General features: G+C 44.1%; 1 protein-coding gene across 7 annotated transcripts in view; it reads left to right on the top strand.

Moving 5' to 3' along the window:
• Positions 1-22,836, top strand: part of LOC121312830 (single-stranded DNA-binding protein 2) — a 117,128-nt gene that overhangs the window by 11,867 nt on the left and 82,425 nt on the right. The gene's annotated exons all lie outside the window — the stretch shown is intronic.

Here is a 22,836-nt window from a genome sequence, read left to right as displayed (position 1 = left end):
AGGAATTCCATTAATGTAAACAGTGAAGGGTTAATTGATGAAAAATACAAGGACATTGAAAAGAAATTGGTTTTCGTCACATTTTAGATAGACTTTAGACTCCAGCCTCCCTGCTGGGACCTATTTAAAGCATAGGTGCCCTTTGGGGGGGGGGGGATTATAATAAATAATATTAAAATCGGTTTCATGTACTGTGTAAGCTGATGCCTTGTGTCCAGGTATAAACACGTGGTTGAAGAGTGCATGCTGTGATGATTCATTAAAGACAATGATAAACCCTTGCTGGTGGATTTCTCTTCAACTCTAAAATACCTCCCAATAGAAGCCCAAGCATGCCTCTCAATATACATTTGAACCTGTTTGCACAGTTACACAGTATTGTGTTGTCTTTAAAATGCATGTTCCGAATAGAAGTATAAAATACAAGCAAAAATTAAATCTTCAGAAGCAGAAAGTGGGGAGCTGGGGAAGCGATAATATTGCCAGTGTTCATAAAATCATAATAAGTTCACTCTGTGCACTGTACTTCATGCAGCTTATGGTAAAGCAATAGACTCAATCCCAAACATGCATATGTTTTATACAAAGCATAACCTTAACATGATATAGAAAAGACTCCATAAGTAGTTAAAAGGCGTCTCAAAGGATGAGAATCAATTAGCTGCATAAGCCAGCCAGTGCAAGGATAAATCATCAGCATAAAATTCACAAAACTGAAAGACCGAAAAACAAAGCCCAGTACGTATGTGCCACAAAGACGGCTGCAGTGGGTGACGTCAGACCAGAAACAGGAACCAACACAAAATAAACAGAGAGGTGGAGTTTTGGGGAAGCTGAGCACTTCCTTGCGCTCAGCATTTAATAAATGAACAGACAGTAAATAAAAAAGGTTGTAACAAAAATGGCCACCTCCTTCTTTAAAAACCCAGCAGTCAAGGTCAAAGTCTTGGGCCGGGAAGGGAGGCTTCACTGGGCCCATGGCTGAAAATGCTGTCAGCTCCCCTGCCGGTAGTGGCACGGCTGACAGCATGGTGGTCCACTCCCGCAGCAGAAGAGCTGCTCTGTCCCGTTGCACCCCTGGCAGCGGAAAAACTGCCAGGGGCAATACTGTCAGCAGACCTGCTGAGGGCTTCCAGGCTGACTCATTCAGCCGGGGCAGTCCTGGCAGCGGAAAGGCTGCTGAGAAAGGTGGTCTCCTGACTTCTCTCCCATTCTTCATAGCTGGCAGCTCCCTCTGGTGGGGCTCCGGCCACACTGTCCCCTGCGGCCAAGCACAGCTGACGACGACCCCTGGCGAAACAGTTCTGGTGACCCCAGGCGATGCAGAGCGGCTGGCAACCCCAGGCGATACGGAGTGGCAGGCATTCTTGGGCGAAGACGTGAAGGGAGTCAGGACAGTCTGGGGTGCAGGTTTTGGCCGACTTCTCAGCCACTGCGGCTGGGCGGTTCTTTCCCATGCTTCACCACCAGCATCTAGTCCTGGTCCTTCTGGTGAAGGGAGAGGCAGCTCCTGCTCCTCTCGCCCTGATGGTGGGGGAAGTGCTACCAGCAGACATTCACCCTCTGCTGGTGGATGGGGACCCAGCAGGCATTCACCCTCTGCTGATGGAGGTGGCAGAGGCAGAGGCAGCTCCTGCTGCTCTGCTGCTGGTGGTGGAAGCGGTGGGGGTGGGAGCAGTGTGTAGTCTCCTGGCGACGGAGGTGGGAGCGGCGTGTAGTCTCCTGGCGACGTAGGTGGGAGCAGCGTGTAGTCTACCCTTGTTACAGAGGACTGGTGCGGCTGTCCCTCACTTGCAGGGGACTGGAGCGGCTCTCCCTCTCACTCTGGGAGCGAAAGCAGCAGGCATTCCTCCCCTGCTGGTAGAGGTTGAAACAGCAGGCATTCTTCCTCTGCTGGTGGTGGTGGAAAAAACTGTCCCTCAGGCTTTGGATTCCTGCGGTCCCCCCCGTCTGGGCACTGGACGCTCACGGTCCCCCCCGTCTGGGCACTGGATGCTCACGGTCCCCCCGTCTGGCGCTGGACGCACGGGCTCCTCCTACTTGGGCATTATTTCTCCCTCTGTGTATTGCGTGGGGCATAGGGCCAGCGTGTGCCCATATACCCCACAGACAGGGCACAACTCTGCCTCAAGGTACCGGAAAAAGGCCTTCAAGCTCTCGTTCCCGACCTCCTCTTGCTGTTGCAGCTTTCCTCTCCCTCTCCTCTTCCTGCTACTTCTTCCCACCTTCCTTTTGGGCTGGAAGGGGCAGACAACCACCGTGTGCCCGTACACCCCGCAGGCATAGCACAAACTTGGTCCTCCAGACTGCCGAGGAGCTCCTCTAAGTCATTGCAGCCGTCTCTCCAGCCTTCCATTTTTTTTTTTTTGTTTTAATTTACTTCCAAAAAAACTGCGGTTCCTGCTCTGGTCTGCGTCTAGGAGGTGCTGGTAATCCCACTACCTATAACCACGTGTCACAAAGACGGCTGCAGTGGGCAACATCAGACCAGAAAGAGGAACCAACACAAAATAAAGAGAGGTGGAGTTTTAAGGAAGCTGAGCACTTCCTTGCGCTCAGCATTTAATAAATGAACAGACAGTAAATAAAAAGGTTGTAACAAAAACAGCACACGGCACGTGAGGCCAAAATAAACAGACAAACAAAACGGACTAACACTTAAAGAAACAGTGGAGTAATAGACAAACACGGTGAGTCAAAACAGCGGTTATGTATATTACTTTGTTTAGTTTTCTCATTTTCAATTCTCTCCTCTCCACACCCGTTCTCCACTCACCGAACACACAGCCCCGAGTGAATGAAAATATGCTGCTTTTATGCAGCTGTACCAAGACTCGATTGCTAATCAGTTATTCAATTGGAGCCTTGGTACAACTGCATGTGAATTAATAAAAGTGCAATTCCCTGTGTTCACATATTACATTTTACCTGCACGTGAAGTGCTGTGCAATCCTCATGACTAAATGCAAACATACATTTTAAACACTCGTGTTACACAGAACCATTTATATCCCATGTACCAATGACTATACACCAACACTAACACACTACACATAACATACAACACAAATAAATAGCCCAGGGGCGGGGCACTTTGCCACAGTCAGTCTCAGGTAGTACACTTGCTGATTGTGGGGAGTGTTTCTGTGGCACAAATTTCCCAACATCCACCCTCCTTTTACAGTAAGTGAGTGGCCTGTCTTTCAGTAATCTTTGTTTTGTAGTCCATCTTCATGGAGACTTTGAAGAAGCATTATTCTCTTTTATTCTGTCTAGCCTTGTTTGATAAGATTATAGCATTTCCAGTTAAACGCAGATTGCGGAGCAGACCACGCCTGGCTCATGTCTGGGAGGAAATAATCTGATGTAAAATAGGAATAGTGTCTGCTGTCCATCGCTGTGTCTGTTGATCATAAGGACTGGTGTTCCCTCAGGATAAGTGAGTTGTTGTAAATCCTTTGGGATACATTTATCTTAATGTATGACGAACTAAGAAGCCGGGTTTGCTGTTAATAGTCAGAAAGAAAAGTTTTTGGTTTTTTTTGTTCGATTTGGGACTGAGAAACTGACAAAGGGGATGGTGATAATAATAATAACAATGTATTTATCCTTGTTGAAGGCAAAGATCATATTGTGAGGCACTTTGGATCTCTAGCCAAGCTCAAAGCCAAGTAAAGGTAGATTTAGAGAATTGGTAAATCTGTACTGAGTAACAGAACCCAGAACCACTCAGAGTGATTGCAGACGGAAAGGTGACATCTTTACTTTTTCTATTGTCAAATGAAAGCATTACCTCTCTGAAAAGATATCCTGCTGCCTTTATACAATACTGAGCAGCTGTATGTGTGTTAAAAGACATTAAAACCTGTGGCCCCTTAATTAGTAATTATAACTTGCCAATATGTTTGTTGTTTTCTAACTAATTTGTGCCAGGGATTTTAGAAATTAGCCATGGCTTGTCAATGCTCATTTTAAAGTTATGCTCAGTTAGATGTCTCAGTGTTATTGGGCTTCTCAGTTTTAATGCAATATTTTTTTTTTTTTCTTTTGGATTTCTGAATCGCTGTATACAGTATGTGCTGAAGACCTTTTGGTTTTGGTAATCACAGATATCCACTGGGGGCTAATTTAAGACTGTGCCACACTCATTAGTCAGCTTTGTCATTTACTGTAGTCCACTGGCTTCTAAGAGCTTCTTAACCCTTCATGCATTTGGGGGTATGTGGTTTGTAGTGCTCCGGTGTATAGGTGAGTTGAGGTGCTCCAACAAAGGACAAACACAAAGTCTACCGGTCAGGTTTCTTTTAATGCCCTTTTTAAACCGGGTTTCAAATAATAAAGCTGGCTCTACCCAGCAATGGGTATTGCCAGTGAAAACTGGACCCAAAATAATAAAGCTGGTTCTGCCCAGCAATGGGTATTACCAGCTACAAAACAAAGGGGTTGCAGTCCCGAAATAATAAACACAAAAACACGTCTCCAAACTGGGTGCTCTGGTGCAGGTGCGGTGCTCTGAGTGCTGGTGCTCGTGCGCCTTCAGGTCCGGGCTTCTCGCTGCAGCTCCAGCTTCGTATCAGCCGTCTGGTAAAACAAACACAACACTCCTCAATGAACCCACACTTCATTCAAGATTCCGTCCTTGTCTCCTCCCATTAACCACAACAAAGATGATCTGCCCAACCATTCAGTAGGAAGCCCGCAGCTCCTGTTGTACAGTGCCCTCACTGGTCGAGAGGGAGATTTTTGATTCGGATTCATTTGCTCTCCGTCACATATCCCACCGCTCAGAGTGGAGCCGAAGGAGCACTCAGCTGAATCTACCTTACCCATTACACCCCCCCCCCCGGGAAAAGTAATCTGCATTCTGATGATCTTTGCCTGCATGGTGTGTCATGAAATACATGAAGGGTTGCAGCGCCAGATACCACCAAGTTATCCAGGCGTTGCTATCCTTCATCGTGCTTAACCATCTGAGTGGGGCGTGGTCAGTGACGAGATTGAATGAATGACCCAAGAGGTAATAGCGTAAGGTCTGAGTGGCCCATTTAATGGCCAGACATTCCTTTTCTATGACTGAGTAGTTGCGCTCCTGAGGGAGCATTTTCTTGCTTATGTAGAGGATGGGGTGTTCTACTCCGTCGATCTACTGGGACAAGACCGCCCCCAGACCAACATCAGAAGCGTCGGTGTGGAGGAGGAATTCCTTATCAAAATCTGGTGTGATCAGGGCGGGGGCTCGGCAGAGTCGTTGCTTAATGGTATCAAAGGCCCCCTGACATTCCCCTGTCCATTTAATTAAATTTGGTGCGCTCTTTTTAGTGAGGTTCACTAGAGGGTTTACCACTGTGGCGTACTCGGGGATGAATCGACGGTAATAACCAGCCAACCCCAAGAGAGACCTCACCTGGGACTTGGTTTTCCGGATTGCCGCGTCCATCAAAGCCTGGACTTTGGTGGCGACGGGTGTCACCTGCCCATGTCCCATAATAAATCCCAAATATTGTGTTTCTTCTTTGGCAAAGGCACATTTACCCAAGTTAGCTGTCAGCCGGGCTACCCAAGGAGACTGCAAGATGGCTGCGACCCTAGCCAAATGCTCCCGCCAGGTGGAGCTGTAAATCACCACATCATCAATATACGCTGCTGCATATTCATGATGTGGGCGTAAAACCTGGTCAATTAGTCTCTGAAAGGCAGCGGGCGCACCATGTAGCCTAAACGGCATGGTTGTGAAATGAAACAAACCATCAGGGGTAGAAAATGCCGTTTTCTCACGTGATCTGCGGGTTAATGGGATCTGTCAGTATCCCTTCGTCAGGTCCAAAGTCGAGATGAACCTCGCCGTTCCCAGTCTGTCTAGAAGCTCGTCTACCCGAGGCATGGGATATGCATCGAACTTGGCAATAACGTTCACCTTGCGGAAATCAACGCAGAAGCGGTTGGTGCCGTCCTTTTTGGCGACTATCACAATCGGACTGCACCACTCGCTCCTGGAAGGCTCAATCACCCCAAGCTCGAGCATCGCCCGCACCTCTTTGCGAACGCCACTTCGTCGACTTTCTGGGATCCAGTAAGGTCTCTCTCGAACCGTGACACCTGGGGGAGAGATAATGTCATATTCAACGAGATTAGTTCTGCCGGGCACATCAGAAAAAACATCCCTGAACTCCTCAATTAACCTACGCAGATCTCTCTGCTGATCTGGGAGTAACTGTTCCCCCATCGGAATGTTCTGTATGCTAGGAGCCTCTATACAGGGTCCAAAATCATCCTCTACCTCACCTGGGGCTATAAATAAGGCATCCCTTGCCTGCCAGGGCTTTAATAAATTGACATGGTAAATTTCACGTTCATTACGGCGATCGGGCTGTCGAATTTCATAATTTACTTTCCCTATAGCCCGAATCACCTCATATGGCCCCTGCCATTTAGCATATAGCTTCGATTCCGACGTGGGAAGAAGCAGCATTACCTTGTCTCCTGGCCGAAAGGTCCGAATCCGTGCATTTTTGTTGTAATGCTGCTGTTGTCGGTGCTGTGCCGATTTTAGATTGTCCTGGGCCAAACGACCGACCAAATCCAGGCGATCTCTTAGTAGGAGCACATGCTTCACTACATTTTTGGACGAGCCTTTGTGCTCCTCCCACCCCTCTCTCAACAGATCGAGGATGCCGCGAGGCTGTCGGCCGTACAGGAGCTCAAAGGGGGAGAACCCTGTTGAACTCTGCGGCACTCTCTCACTGCAAAAAGGAGGTAGGGGAGAAGCGATGCCCAATGTTTTTGCTCTTGATTCACAAATCGTCTCAGCATCTGTTTTAATGTTTGATTAAAACGTTCCACCAAACCGTCGCGATTGTGGATGATAAACGGACGTCCTGATGGGACGTATTTTTAATATTTTATACACCTGCTGTAGCGTTTGAGACAGAAAGTTAGTCCCATGGTCAGTCAGTATTTCTTTGGGGATTCCTACTCTCGACATAACCTGTACTAGTTCTTTGGCTATTGCAGCGGCACTAGTGGACCTCAATGGAACTGCCTCTGGGTATCGCGTTGCATAATCCACCACTACTAATATATGCGTATACCCAGAGTCAGAAGGTAGCAAAGGGCCAACTATGTCCATTGCAATGCGCTCAAAGGGAGTGGAAATAATTGGCAGTGGAACCAAAGGAGTGGGACGCACTCGACCCGGCGCTATTCGCTGGCAATCTGGACATGTGGCTACATATTTCGACACTTCATTATGAAGTCCTACCCAATAAAATCGAGCCAATATGCGTTCCCTCGTCTTGTCGGCTCCCAAGTGTCCTGCAAAGGGGATGTCATGCGCCAGCCTCATGACACGACGGGGGAACCATCAATTGCGTTACAGGCTGTCCTGTGCCCGTGGCAGGGTTTACCCTATACAGTAATTGCCCCTTGATAATGAAGTGCGGATATACCAGCACCCCAGCGCCTTCAACGTCCTTACCTTCAATAGACCGGACCTGTTCCCAAGCGTGCACCAGTGTGGGGTCGTTTTTCTGGTCCCACACTAGGTCCGCGCTTGAGCCCCACATGTCCGGTACATTGAGAGGGGCTGGAGTAGCATCTGCCCTGGATGGCCCAGTAACCTCGCCCCCTCGGTCACACTGCGTACCGACTCCCTTTGAGTGGCGTTTGATACCATCTGCGCTCTCTCCCACCAGCCCCCAGCCTCGTTTCAGAGATGCACCTTCCCATTTTTCGATCCATCTCTCTTTCTTTGTTTTCCTAGGACGAAAAAGAGAATTAAACAGGTCGGCTTGCAGGGGAAAAATATCACCAATCGTTTCCCCTGCTCTGTCTGCCACGGTTACGTGTGTGGTCGGGACTGCCTTTTGGAGCAATTGTCGATACTGTGGCCAGTCCCTACCCAGGATTACGGGGTGCGGCAGCCTTTCCACCACCCCCACTATGAGGTGGCGTTGTGTCGAACCTATCGACACGTATGCTTTTAGGGTGGGATATGTCGCCGTGTCTCCATGGATACAGGAGATCGCCACCTTGCCTTGTGGCTGCCACGACATACCGCCTAAGAGAGATGTTTGAATTAAGGTCTGTGCACACCGAGTCCACTAAAGCATGGGTACTCACATTACCAACCACTACATCAATAATACAAGGCCCCTCCCGACCCTTTCCCCGTACCTTACCTGCCTCAGATGCCAGATAACAGGTCGCCACGTTGCACTCCATTGCCGCGGGGCACAAGCGGGCGATGTGTCCAGGCTCATGGCACCTGAAACAGACGATCGGGGCAGAAGGCACTGGGGTTAGCTGTCTGTCCCGCTGCTGATACTGCAGCGGGTCAGGGGCAGTAAATCTACCCCAGCTGGGTGCCAACTGCTGTCTCCATAGTAGGGAGGTGGGCCGGCCCATTGAGGCTGGTGATCTGGGAGGTCTGGTTCCCAACTGGAGAGACAAGGGCACTGATCCGCGGGTGATGGGCGCGACGAGAGGGGTCAGTAGTCCGGTCTTTACGGAGACCAGGGAGTCCTCATAATCCTCCGCAAGTCTGACGGCGGCCTCCAAGGTGGTCGGATTGTGGCGCCGTATCCATCCCTGGGTCTCGGCGCCGACCACATGGCAGAACTGCTCCAGGACGATGGCTTCCCCCATTTGCTGACCCGTTTTTTCTGCCGGGTTGAGCCAGTGCACCATGTGGTCACAAAGTTTTTGCGCGACCACCCTGGGGCGGGTCTCCCGTGGGTCTCCCGTGGCCTCCGATACTCCCGGAACCGCAGCCAATGTGTCTCCCCCGTGATATTGAGGCGTCGGAGGATGGCCTGTTTGACCAGGTCGTACTGGCTAGCCTCCTCGTTGGTCATGGCCTGATATGCTGCCTGAGCCTCCCCGATCAGACAGGGACCCAGTTGGCTGGCCCAATACTCCTTCGGCCATGACGCAGTGGTGGCCAACCGCTCGAAGGCAACCAAGTACGCCTCCGGGTCATCCTCCGCATTCATCTTTTGCGCCCGTGTATTCAGAGGCGCCATCACGGGTACTACCGACCCTCTCGATCAGCACCGTGTATCTCTCCTCCCTCTGTCTATCCGCCGTCTCCCGTCTGTGCTCCAGTGCCTGTAGCAGCGTGGTTAGCGCAGCCATGTCCATGGCTTCCGTTTCTGACACCAATTGTGGCAAAGTGGTTTGTAGTGCTTCGGTGTATAGGTGAGTTGAGGTGCTCCAACAAAGGACAAACACAAAGTCTACCGGTCAGGTTTCTTTTAATGCCCTTTTTAAACCGGGTTTCAAATAATAAAGCTGGCTCTACCCAGCAATGGGTATTGCCAGTGAAAACTGGACCCAAAATAATAAAGCTGGTTCTACCCAGCAATGGGTATTACCAGCTACAAAACAAAGGGGTTGCAGTCCCGAAATAATAAACACAAAAACACGTCTCCAAACTGGGTGCTCTGGTGCAGGTGCGGTGCTCTGAGTGCTGGTGCTCGTGCGCGTTCAGGTCCGGGCTTCTTTCTGCAGCTCCAGCTTCGTATCAGCCGTCTGGCAAAACAAACACAACACTCCTCAATGAACCCACACTTCATTCAAGATTCCGTCCTTGTCTCCTCCCATTAACCACAACAAAGGAGCCGATTATGGCGTCACGTCCCCCTAAAGTACCCTAAGCCCCGCCCCCTCCGATAGCTAGTTCAATCACGTCTCCTCCAATTCATGACTGAAACTTCGCTCATCGTACTAGGGCGATGACTCCAGGTACCGTAACGCCGCCCTCTTCCTGAATGGCCGGCTCCCGACTGTCCCCGGGATGAACTGCCCAACCATTCAGTAGGAAGCCCGCAGCTCCTGTTGTACAGTGCCCTCACTGGTCGAGAGGGAGATTTTTGATTCGGATTCATTCGCTCTCCGTCACAGGGTACGATAAGGATATTGTGGAGAACACCATACTTGTACCAATTTTCAGGTTGGGCAATTGTTTGCCCTGATCATAGCCTTAACATGATTTGGCAAACACTCCATAAGTAGCTAAAAGGTGTCTCAAAAGATGTTAATCCATTGAGTCGTTAATAGCAACTGGTTCAGAGAGGTGGGCAGAGGATCATAATGACGAATGCATCATTCCAGTTCATCCCGAACTAAAGGATAAGATTTGGGGATTGTGGTGGATTTGTTCTGCCGTGGTGGTTGAGTGATTATCATCTTGATAGTAGTCCTCAGGGTACAGGACAGGTGCTGTTTAGATTGGAGCTCAACAGTTCCAATGCAGAAGGAATCATTAAGGGCTCATGATAGAATCTTGGTTCTACATAAAATAATGACAAAGGAGAAACAACTTAGAAATGCCTTGAAGTTATGAAAATTCAAAACAGAAAATGGGGTTTGTGGGACCTGTCATTGAGTCTGCTGAAAGCAGATTAAGGAAGAACGGCAATTCATAACATTTAAGTTGACTAATTTAATCTTTTATAGTTGGGTAAATATATTGATATGTTAGGGTCTCAAGGGTACAGATAAGTCTTGTCTTGCAGGAACTATTAGTCACAACTGAAACTCAATAGTCATGGGGCTTCGTTGCCGGCAAGATTGTTCATTTCCTCCTTGTTCATCAGCCATTGAAAGAGGTCAAGATAAGATTTATACTTGAGTCCCTTATTTTGTTCAATATTTCTTTTTTTAAATGATGCTTTAAACATTACATATCAGAGGTGGTGACCTTGGCTTAGGCCTACTCTATGTTGTGATCTCCTGGATAACAGATTCATTCATAATAACAGGGAACATGATCCAAGTTGCACACAGAGCTGCTGCTGTACATCCAGGGCATGGTTTGTGGAAAGGCACAGTCACTGGGACTGACTCAAAAGCAGTTTGAAATTAGACTTAGGAGGATTTCCATCAGCAGCAGATAAGATCTAAATGATTTCAATAGCAGGCTGACAGAGCTCCATCTCTCCAACTCGCACTGATGGTTGAAGTTTATAAATCTCGGTTTGCAGAAAAAAATAATGTAGGCCAAACATGAAAGCTGTGAATTATACTATTATGTCATATATTATTATGTCAGAGAAATCTGAAGGTTGACGTATTGGTTTTGTAATTATGCAAAAGCATGATGAATCAGTATTTTACTTTTTTGTGTAATGCATGGTTGCTGATTGGATTGTTGACTGTAGACTACATCTAGTACAAGTGTCAGACCCAGTTTGATACTGGAAAGAGAGTTTTAAAGACTGGTTTCATGGTGCAGACGCCATGGAAATGTGGCAAGAGTCTGAGAGATTCCTGCTGGTGGGAACCCAACTAGCTACAGTAGTACGTGATGTAACTGGATGGTAGAGCAAAACATAAAGAGAACTGTGACACACGTTGCATACTGGGTGTGATGTGAAACATTCGTTGTGCACCAGATTCATCCCGGAGATCAACAAAACCTGCGGTAGGCCCCCACCGTCCAGCAGCAGAGGCTGCCTGCTCTAAGAGATCTTTGTCAACTGGAAGAGTATCAATTGCTTTTAAAACTGCCGTGGTTAAGTCGCTACTCAAAACATCTCAATTAGATCCTACAGTTTTGAGGAATCTTAGACATCTCCACTTTACGTTTTATAGCTAAGATCTTGAAGAAGGTAGTAGCCAATCAACTTAATATGTTTCTTGATAATGGTAAAGGTCTTGAATAGTACAGTGACTGAACTTGTTAGAGTAGTAAGTGACTTGTAGGTAAATGAAGACTCTGGGTCTATTTCCATGTTGGTTTTATTAGACCTAAGTGCAGGATTTGATACTGTTGATCATACCATTTTAGTAGATTGCCTTAAAAACTGGGTGGAGTTGTCTGGATGTGTGCTAAACTGGTTTAAGTCATATCTTACTAATAGACGGAATGTTGTTTCCTTGGGAGATTCAGCATCAGATTGTCTACAATTACCTGTGACGCTCCCCAGGGTTCCATTTTGGTCCCATATTATTTTCTTTATACAGTGCATGCTATCGCTGGGGGAGATATTTTGTAAATATAGTGTTCATTTTCACAGCTGTGCTGATGACACACAGCTTTGTATTTCTGTGAAACCTGGGGATACCTCTGTGGTCTCTGATTTAACTGAGTGTCTGAATGATGTAAAAATCTGGAAGTCTCAACATTTTTTGCAGTTAAACTCAGATAAAACAGATTTTGATTTTGGATTCTCTGCAACAACTGAAGGTTCCCTAAAAACAGAGTTGAGTAATTTAACTTTAAACCCAAAATCAGAGGCCAGAAGTTTGTGAATCATATTTGATTCTGATTTATGTTTTCAGGCTGTAATGTCACCAAAGTGTATTTTTTATCATCTATGAAGTATTGCTAAGATTAGGAAAACAGTGTAAGCAGAGTTTTCAAAGTTCAGCTTCACACACACACGCATGCACGCAGAAAGGTAGGATATATAAGACAGGCAGTTGACAGTGCGAGTGAGTCAAGCTACCTGAATCCTCTCCTGATGACAGACCATCTGCGTACCTGAGTTTTCTCCCAGAACATTAGGTAACTGATCATTATCTGATTTCTGTTTATAACTAGGTGCCTCATTTCTTGTCTCTAGTGATACATTTTTAAGCTATATATGTGTAACTTTTAAATATAAGTCCATTCAGAAACTGCTGTGTGTTTCCTACATATTTGCAGGATGGTGTTGTGGGGTAAGAAACATACCATAATGACTTTTAACACATGACTGAGCTGGAGCTGGAGCTCGAGGGCGGGATGGACAATCAAATTGGCATATCACTTTTTCGAGGCAATATGTATACAATATGTCAACTCATACTGTAAGGGTATTTTTGTTTTGTTTGCAGTTATGTGACAGTCTAATATTTTGAAACAGTGTCTGTGTGTGTGTGAAATTGAAGAAGGAATCTAAAAAAGACCTAGGAGTGTATGTTGACTCAGAAATGTCATGATCTAGACAATGTGGGGAAGCTATAAAAAGGCCAACAAGATGCTCGGATATATTGTGAAAAGTGTTGAATTTAAATCAAGGGAAGTCATGTTAAAACTTTACAATGCATTAGTAAGATGTCATCTAGAATATTGTGTTCAGTTCTGGTCACCTTGCTACAAAAAGGGAATTGCTACTCTAGAAAGAGTACAGAGAAGAGCGACCACAATTATTCCCGATTTAGAAGGCATGTAATATGCAGACAGGCTAAAAGAATTGAATCTATTCAGTCTTGAACAAAGAATACTACACGTCGACCTGATTTCAGGCATTCAAAATTCTAAAAGGTATTGACAATGACGACCCAGGGGACTTTTTCGATCTGAAAAAAGAAACAAGGACCAGGGGTCACAAATGGAGATTAGACAAAGGGGCATTCAGAACAGAAAATAGGAGGCACTTTTTTAGAGAATTCTGAGAGTCTGGAACCAGCTCCCCAGTAATGTTGTTGAAGCTGACACCCTGGGATCCTTCAAGATGCTGCTTGATGAGATTCTGGGATCAATAACCTACTAACAACCAAACGAGCAAGGTGGGCTGAATGGCCTCTTCTTGTTTGTAAACTTTCTTATGTGCGTGCGTGCGTAATGTAGCTCTGCCACTAATGCATGGATTTGAAAGCACCAGTGGATTAAGACAGTACTTTATTCTGTCCTTTTTAGCTCAAACTCTCAGTTAAGCTCCAGCCTAATCCACAGCTCACAAGCACACACACAGACTGCCTGCAATGATGCAGGAGGATTTGTAGTGATGTGTTTTTTTATGAATGATAAGCCCAAACAAGCATGTGGTTTGAATGGAAGCTATGTGGATGATGTCAGAGCCTGCATTTTCATTCTACTAACAGTTCATAGCAGTCAGAGATCAACATGAATCTGGGCCTGTTGAAATGCTCAAGAACAGTTCTCAGTCCCCCCCACCTCCCATAAATGAAAACTTAGTGTGGGTTTTATTTTAGGATTGTTCATTTCAATGCCTTGGTTTTGTGTCACAGGTGGATATTAGAAAAAACAGGGGGGAGAGATGAGTCATCCCAGTGTATATTTTTTCTTGTACTCATTGTTGCAGAATTTCTTCTAGGAGGGGAAAAAAATAAATAAATGTATTTATCAGATAATAGGAATGGAAAGCAAACCTGTATAGTATCACTTTGAGCCATTCTAGGCTTTACTGCGAGCCTTTCCTGAATACAACCTCTAAATAAAGGCATGTTTGCAGTTTTTTCTGCTGCTAAGATACAGTTGAATCTGAATCGGGTTCGGTTTCATAATAAAGCACTGTAAACCACTGAAAAGGACATCCCTCTACAAACTGTAATAATGTGTGGATGACAAGCCATTCGGAAAACTAAATGTTTAGTAAGGATGAACGTCACTAGTGACCATTATTTGGCCTATAACAAAAGTGAACATTAATCTTGCCGACATCCCCTAGCTCTATTAATAAATAAATAAAAAATCAACAAAACCTGCAGTAGCCAACCACCATCCAGCAGTATAGGCTGTCTGCTCTGACATTGCTATGTGTATTATAAAAAAGGCATGGATGGTTCTTCTATACACAAGCAAATTTGCCCAATAGCTTTCATACTGTAGGCGTCTGTTGATTGTGAGAGTGTAGGTTCACCTTCAAGCATGATCCTATATACACACCGGTGCAAACTTCATCTGCCACAGCACACTGTCTGGAACCATAATCATTGCATGGAACACAAGCGCCTAACAGCCGCCTTTTTCACTGGCCTGGGTAGGCAATGACTTTGCTTAGAGCCTAGTTTTATGTTGGCCTTCGGTACTTAAAACACTCAGCTGTATAACTTTGACATTCGTCGGTGTGCATGCAGATGCCATGGCTGTCGTGAAATCTTTTCTCATTGGGCTAAGGGAAGTCTGTTTCCTGTACAGCTTGTGTTCACCTGTGTTTATGTTTTCTGCTTTCTGTGTACTTTCTGTTTTGGTGTGTCCTTTGCAGTCACCAGTTTTATTTGAGTCCATTGTGCTTTGTTTACCAGCAGCACTTCTTGAGATATTCTGTAATGACCTAGTTTTAAATTATTTCTGTGTTAATTTCTTTTAATTTGTGGAACGAGGGCACAGCAGGAGGTTTGCTGCGAGGTATGTTTGCGTCCGTCACGTTTTTCCAGTCTAAAACATGTTAACTCTTAGAGCCCTGTTTGGAAACATGAGCATAGGAACGTTTTCAGAGATAAATTAAACAATTGTAATGTAATGGTAGGAAACATGCAAGAAAGGCACTGCATTTATTGTTCTGTCAAGTTTCTTTCAGGGTTTACTACATATTGTTGGTCCTTACTACCAAAACCAGCTCTGCACTTGCTTCATCATGGGGCCAATAGTCTGAGACTTACAGTCCCTTTTCCCTCTGACTTTATTTGCTAGTCTATTGCCTCACAGGGAAACTCCAGCTGTACAGTAGGCCTTGCTGCTGCGGTAGAAAAATCCAAATCGCCTGACTGCCTTTCCGTTTCAGGGTTTTTCACATAGCAAAGTAAGTCAATCACCTTCTGAATATACAGGAAAGCTATTCTTAAAACCTTATGAAGCACTACTGTACACCTCCGTTCAGAATCAGGACGGTCAAGTAAACTACAATATGTACTTCTCATTAAAACAGTCTCTGTTAGAAACACATTCGGTGCTGCGTGCCGCCCTGGAGGGCTGGCTGTCCCTGGACTGGGGTATGGTTCAGCACCCTGCAGTTGAACACGCAGCAGCGCTGGTGGAAACAGATTACTGTTACGGCTGTGAGGTCACACTGTCATCCAGGCAGAGCAAATCTCTTGACGCAGAGCGCTTCATAACTGCTTCATCGTGTCTCCCCAGGGCAAGCCAGTCCTCAGAAATTATTTTTATTCCTGCAGTAGCAAACTGCGAGAGTGTGTGTTTTTTTTTTTTTTTTTTTTTTTTAATTTATGTTCAGTGCAGTGCAGCGTGTTTTGTAGCATTTAGTTTTTGCCCGTTTTGTTTTGATGAGAGGGATTGTTTTTAGGTGCCTGATTTCTGAGATTATAACACTAACTGACCAATGCTGAGTATTTACAAGCATTGTCAGTGTTATCTTTCAAGTACAAGTCTTGCCAGTTCTACCCTCCATATACCCCAATTACCTGGTTCATTATAGCACTGTCTGAAGGCTGTGGGACTGGATTTGCGCTCGGCTTCTCAACATCATTTCCTGGTGCTGGGGGGAGGGGGGATCAGCATTGATCATGCTGATATACACATGTGCAATTTCACTATAGCGTGCCTGTGTTGGGGACCACTGCCTTCCTCATTTATCGATTCACTAATAACATTTTACCAGGAACACTCCCTGCTGAGATGAAATAACCAAGTACAACTGCTACATTCTGTGATGTATTAATTTATTATTATTTTTAAACGGTTTAGATGTTGATAGTGGGCTAGATGGCACAGATATGTGATGGAAACTTCACTCTCAAAGCTTTAGTACTGTGAGTATCTCTGGAATTCAGAGGACAGTGTGAGTAAAACCTCTTGTTCTAAAAAGATATCAAATAGAATTAAACTGCTTTATCTGTATCCCAACCCATCACTCACAGAGATTCTGGGACAGCTTCGTCTTTTGAATCTCATTTAGACTTTCCTATCAGTATGACTGTTGGTAGAATAACAGTATGGGGAAATTGGGAACCACGAGAATGCCACTTTATAACCGTTCAAGGGCTTCCTTTGTAAAGAGGGAGAACAGTACTTAGAAATGTTAAACTCCATGTCTAAAGAACTGTTGTATCATTGAAATAGTTGTATAAAATAAAAGGTGAGCCTTTTACACAGTAGAGTGATTTTTAAAGAACTTCCACAGGCACTGAGATTCAGGCTGTTGCAGATTTTATCACCAGGAGTTTGAGCCCCTTGGCTGAGCTCCCAGCTTGCAGTGTCTGAGGCTGACACACTCCAGAGATGTACAGTACCCCAGGGCATTGTGCCACTGCACTTGTTTGGGTATTTTTATGTTTCTTGATTTATTGTAACTTTTCACACACTTTGTGTGTAATGTGCAACACGGCTATAACACACATGACAGAGGTGCTTTGTGTTACGCCCTTTGTAAAGTGCACGCCCATAAATACCACAGCATGTAGAACATTCCAAGATCTATTGAGTAGGCATATACTGTGCATCTTCTATTTAACATATTGAACACGCATCCTTTATATAACTCTGACATGTAAAACGATTTCTCGGGGGACTTCACTAGAAACTAAGCAGCGTTGGTTTTCCGTTTTGGTTACATGCAAGGTAGTGTCCGCTGTAGGACATGTTTCCTCCCTCAGAATGCAACCCATTCTCTGTAGTTTTACCTAGAGCTCCTGAAACGACATGCAGCAGCCAGGAGTGTTGAAGGGGAAAACTGATTTTCATATTTGCAGCAATTCTGTTGTTTATTGGTTTGGTTGTCTGGGCAGTTGCACTGAATTGCTGGTAATAATCAGGGATGTCCGTCCCACTGTCCTTTTTCAAAGGGTTGTCCGCAGTGTCACACATGTTCTTTTTGAACTAATGGGTATGTAACAGGCTAATACACATTGCTCTGACATGCAAGGAGAGGGAGATTTCTGGATTAACACAACAATGTGCCACTCAAACTGAGGGTTAAGTGATTTGCCAGTTCTTTACAAAGTGTTTAGCTTGTTAAAGATTTATTTATTTATTTATTTATTTATTTGTGCTTTAAACACTAACATTCAGACACTAAAGCAGTGTTACCTGGACGCATGTTTTTAGTGGTATGCTAGTAAAGGAATCAAAAGTAAACTGTAAAAAAACAGTTAAACAGATATGCAGTGTCACTTCCCAGCCGTTCACCACTCGAACGGGTACTTTGTTATCAGCTGGATGTTATTCTCCAGATAGTAGTGAAAAGTTCGTATGAGGGTCTTGGCTTAGCGCCACAATACTGTGTAAATAAAAAAGTATAAATTGCAGCTAAAAGTAAAAAAGGTTTTCTAGAGTTTCTTGTTTTTCCAAAGAATGTTTGGAAATAAAATAATTTGTGTTTCGGAGAATGTAATCCAGTGATTGGCTTTTCTAATTCAGTCTACAGTGTGTGTTTTATCTTGGTGGTTACAGTAATGCTAGCTGCAAGTTTCCAAGTTTGTGCCAATCTCAAATGCTGATTTAAACATGGAACACCACATTGGTATTCATTCTCAGTTTAATTTGATTCAAAGGACAGGGCATTTGACTGGAAAACCCTGGGAGGTGTAAAGGCGAAGAAATTTGAGATGCACGGGCATTCAGATAATTACAGTAGGTGTTGGCATTAATAGTGAAAGTGGCAACTTTTATAGTGAATGTATACAGTGCTTCTTAAATATTGGTCATGTGGTTTACAGTAATTAGATTTTTAGATCTGTGATTTAATGTGTTAGCTGGAGTCAATCAGTATTTTTTTTTTCAGTGAGTCACTGATTCAGTACAAAGGGAACATGTTTTTCTTCTGTATCGGCTTCAAGAGGTACATTTGTTCTCCAAAAAGCATAATGATGCAGAGCAGGAACTCCACACACACGCAGATGTGCAGTTGTAGAGGCAGGAACTCCACACACACGCAGATGTGCAGTTGTAGAGGCAGGAACTCCACACACACGCAGATGTGCAGTTGTAGAGGCAGGAACTCCACACACATGCAGATGTGCAGGTGTAGAGGCAGGAACTCCACACACACAGAGGTGCCATTGTAGAGGCAGCAAAGCAATTGGTTTTTAGTGTAGTGCAGTTGGCCTTAAAAACTGACAAATTGATTGGTATTCAAATGTTATATTGAGTGTGTGTGTGTATGTATGTGTATGTATATGTATTAGTATGTGTATATATATATATATATATATATATATATATATATATATTATAATATATATATATATATATATATTATTTAGCTCAAAGAGCCATATATATCCAGTGAATAACCTGAAATGGTACAAAGGTAAACGATAAACTGCCAAAGGTCAAAAAAAAAAGTTTAGGTTACCAAAAACTGAAAAATAATGTACATTTCAGAGTTATACAAATAGGCCATTTTCAGGGAACAAGTAATGGGTTAACAACTTACAGCTGTTCTGCAGCAGTGGAAGTAAATTAAGCCTTGAAAGTTGATGCTAACAATTCCTACAGGTGTCCCAACTTTTGTTGATTACTTACAAACCCTCTGTCTGTATAAAAGCAGTGTTGGAACAGACTGTGTTACTACACCCTCTTAAGCATTATTTTACTGCAGGAAGTAGTATATTGCTATCATAATGGCGAGAAAAAGGCAATTAACAAAGGAAGACAGACAGACCATTATAACCCTTAAAAGTGTAGGTCTTTCCTTTAGAGAAATTGCAAAGAAAGCCAAGGTGTCAGTGAGTACAGTTTCCTACACCATCAAAAGGCACTTGGAAACAGGAGGAAACTCTGACAGGAAGAGGTCTGGCAGACCCAAAGCCACAGTAGAATCAGAAGACAAGTTTCTGAGAATCAACAGCTTGCATGATAGGCGGCTCACAGGACAATAGCTTCAAGCACAGCTTAATACTGGTCGAAGTAAGCAAGTCTCAGTTTCAACTGTGAAGAGAAAACTTCGAGCTGCACGTTTGACAGGTCGAGTGGCAGTAAGAAAGCCATTGCTAAGATGGCAAAATAAGAAAAAGAGGCTTGCCTGGGCCATGAAGCACCGCCAGTGGACTACTGAAGACTGGAAAAAGGTCTTATGGACCGATTAATCAAAATTTGAAATCTTTGGTTCATCACGCAGGGTTTTTGTACGCCGTCGAGTAGACGAAAGGATGGTTCCTCGGTGTATAACACCAACTGTCAAACATGGAGGAGGACGCGTGATGGTCTGGGGCTCTTTTGCTGGATCCAGAGTCGGAGACTTGCACAGAGTGAGTGGCACCCTGAACCAAAACGGCTACCACAGCATTTTGCAGCGCCATGCAATACCCTCTGGTATACGCCTAGTTGGTCAGGGTTCATCCTACAGCCAGATAATAACCCAAAACATACTTCCAGGCTATGTCAGAACTACCTTAGAAGAAAAGAACAAGACGGTAGGCTTCAAATCATGGAATGGCCAGCACAGTCTCCAGACTTAAACCCCATTGAGCTGGTTTCAGATGAACTGGACAGAAGGGTGAAAGCAAAGCAACCTACAAGTGCAACACATTTGTGGGAACTTCTGCAACAGTGTTGGGAAGAACTTTCCGAACAAAATTTGATCTCCATTTTAGAAAGAATGCCACGAGTGTGTTCGGCTGTTATATCTGCAAAAGGTGGCTACTTTGAGTCAAAAATTTAGATTCAATTTTGTTAAACAAAACGATTCCATGATTTATTTTTTATCTCCAATTGTTTATTTGTTCTATGCTTTAATTTCAGAGTACACTGAGACATTAAACTGCGTAAATTTCAATAAAAACTGGAAAAATAGAGGTGTTCTAAAACTTTTGACTGGTAATGTGTGTGTGTGTGTGTGTGTGTGTGTGTATGTGTGTGTGTATATATATATATATATGTGTGTGTGTGTGTGTGTGTGTGTGTGTGTATATATATATATATATATATATATATATATATATATATATTTCATTCTCTTTCTCTCTACAAACACATACTGATGCACAATGGATTTAATCAAATATTTTAAACATAGATATCAAACAAAATCACAGAAAATTTGAACAAAAATACAGATCAAAGAATCATAAGATTTCAGTATGAAACATGACACACGGTCCAAATGAAAACATTACAAAGTTAGTATCGGGTATGACCTCCCTGAACATTAACACGCTCCTGGCGGTGTTGACGCATAGACCGGATCAGCCTCTGGATAGACTGCTGTGGGATGTTCCACCACTCTTCCTGTGCAGCTGCAGCCAGCTGGCGAAGGTTGGCTGGTCGTGGTTGTCTCCTGTGGATGGCACTGGAGATTTGGTCCCACAGATGTTCTGTTGTACTCAGGCCAGGAGAAAAAGCTGGCCACGGGAAGACCTTGACATTGTTTTCTTGAAGTCATGCAATTGTAATCCTAGCACTGTGTGGTCTTGCATTGTCCTGCTGGAAAATCAACACTTCCAGATTGGCTTGCAGGAAAGGAAAAACTGTTGCCTCAAGGACTTTCTCAATGTATTGTTGAGCAGTAAGGTTGTCCTCAATCTGCACCAAGGCGTTCTTGTGTTAAAGGAGATTCCTCCCGACATCATCACACTTCCACTGCCCCACCGGTTGGTTTGAACAATGCAACAGTCAGCAGAACGGCCCTGGGCCGGTGTGGTGACCCTCTGCCTCCCAGGACGTGGCATGTCCCTCACACAGCCGGTTTCCTGATTTCTCTGGACTAGTCTGCTGATTGTTGAAGCAGATCATCTCATTCTCCAGGCAACTTCTCTCACAGACAGGCCGCCTTCAGTCATGTTAATAGCAACCAGGCGATCTTCATTACTAAAGTGGGGAGCGGTCATATCTTTCACTGTTCTTACATAAATTAAAATCATATCTTTTCGAATGGCTATTTTATACAGGTTCTTAATCAACTCATTTTGGCAATTTTAACTTAACTCAAATACCAAATACTGAGCACCTGGCATTTTTATGAAATCATGTGACTTGAGCTCAGTATTTTGTTATCCCAAGGAACAATACTACTCAAACAATCAGCACACCTGTCTGCTCACTATTTACAATGTAAATAACATTTATGTATGTGCCCAGTGAGCTGTTGATATAAAACTTAGACTGTTGCGTTTTCATTGTGCACAGGAGAAACTAATAAGAAACCTGACATGCAAAACTATCAGCTTTGTTTTACGATATATTTTGCCCAAAATTTAACAACATAAAATTTGTAGGCGAAACCGGTACAGCATTATATAAAAGAATACAGAATCACCTCGGAAACCTAATAAATAAAAAATAAAATAGAAAATTAACCAGTAGTTCAACACTTTACAAAAAAATAGACATAACATGAGTGATCTAAAAATGGTAAGGAAAATAAATGGATAAACAGACTCAGTACCATGATGTCTGAAGGTTTAAATAGAAAGGAATAGTAGATCGTTACATCATGAACTATTTAGTAAATGACATCACAAGCACATTAATAGATTTAAATAGAAATACATTTGCGTAGTTACCATGGCATCAGAATCCTATGAGTACCTCCATTGATTAGTTTTCAAAGCCACTTTCCCTTGAGAAAGGTTAGGTTAAACGTACCGAAACGGGAAGCTGGCTAATCTGCCTTCACCTGGCTTTGAACTTGTGCTGGAGATCCCAGGTACTGGCATGATCAGCCTTCCTCATTCCATTTAAAACATATGACAGTGTGAATAGGGAGGACAGGCAGAATTCAAATGTCACTGTGGCATATAATTAGAAGGGAATGGCTGTTCGGTGCAAGCACTAGCTCATGCTCAGGTAAAGGCAGATTTAGAGGGGCAAAAGAATAACTCGATATTGGAGCAACAGAACACAGGACCACTCGGACTGATTGTGAACACCAGAAAACAGCAAGGGAAACGTGAAAGAAATTGACATGACAGTTAAAGCTAATAACTCCTTAATAGGTCTGATTGATTCACCAAAATATGTGCAGTGTACTGCACATTAACTCACGTTGAATGACATTACAGTGCATTGTGTTGCATCAGCTGCATGCATCATATTGACTAGGGTTTTGTGGCAAACAAAGGTTGTGGAAGGCAGTAGAAATTCAAGAGCAGCATATCTATCCTCAGAATCCTGCTTCTGTGTAACAGAACTTGAGGATTAACGTGTTTATAGCAGCAATACGTTGGTCCCCAACGAGACCATGCATGTTTGTCTCAGATTGACAGTCAAGT

This window comes from Polyodon spathula, chromosome 1, assembly GCF_017654505.1.
Source record: "Polyodon spathula isolate WHYD16114869_AA chromosome 1, ASM1765450v1, whole genome shotgun sequence".
In the NCBI taxonomy this organism is placed as follows: Eukaryota; Metazoa; Chordata; class Actinopteri; order Acipenseriformes; family Polyodontidae; genus Polyodon; species Polyodon spathula.
Note: the sequence above shows the minus strand (reverse complement) of the source record. Positions and strands in the feature narration are given on the sequence as shown.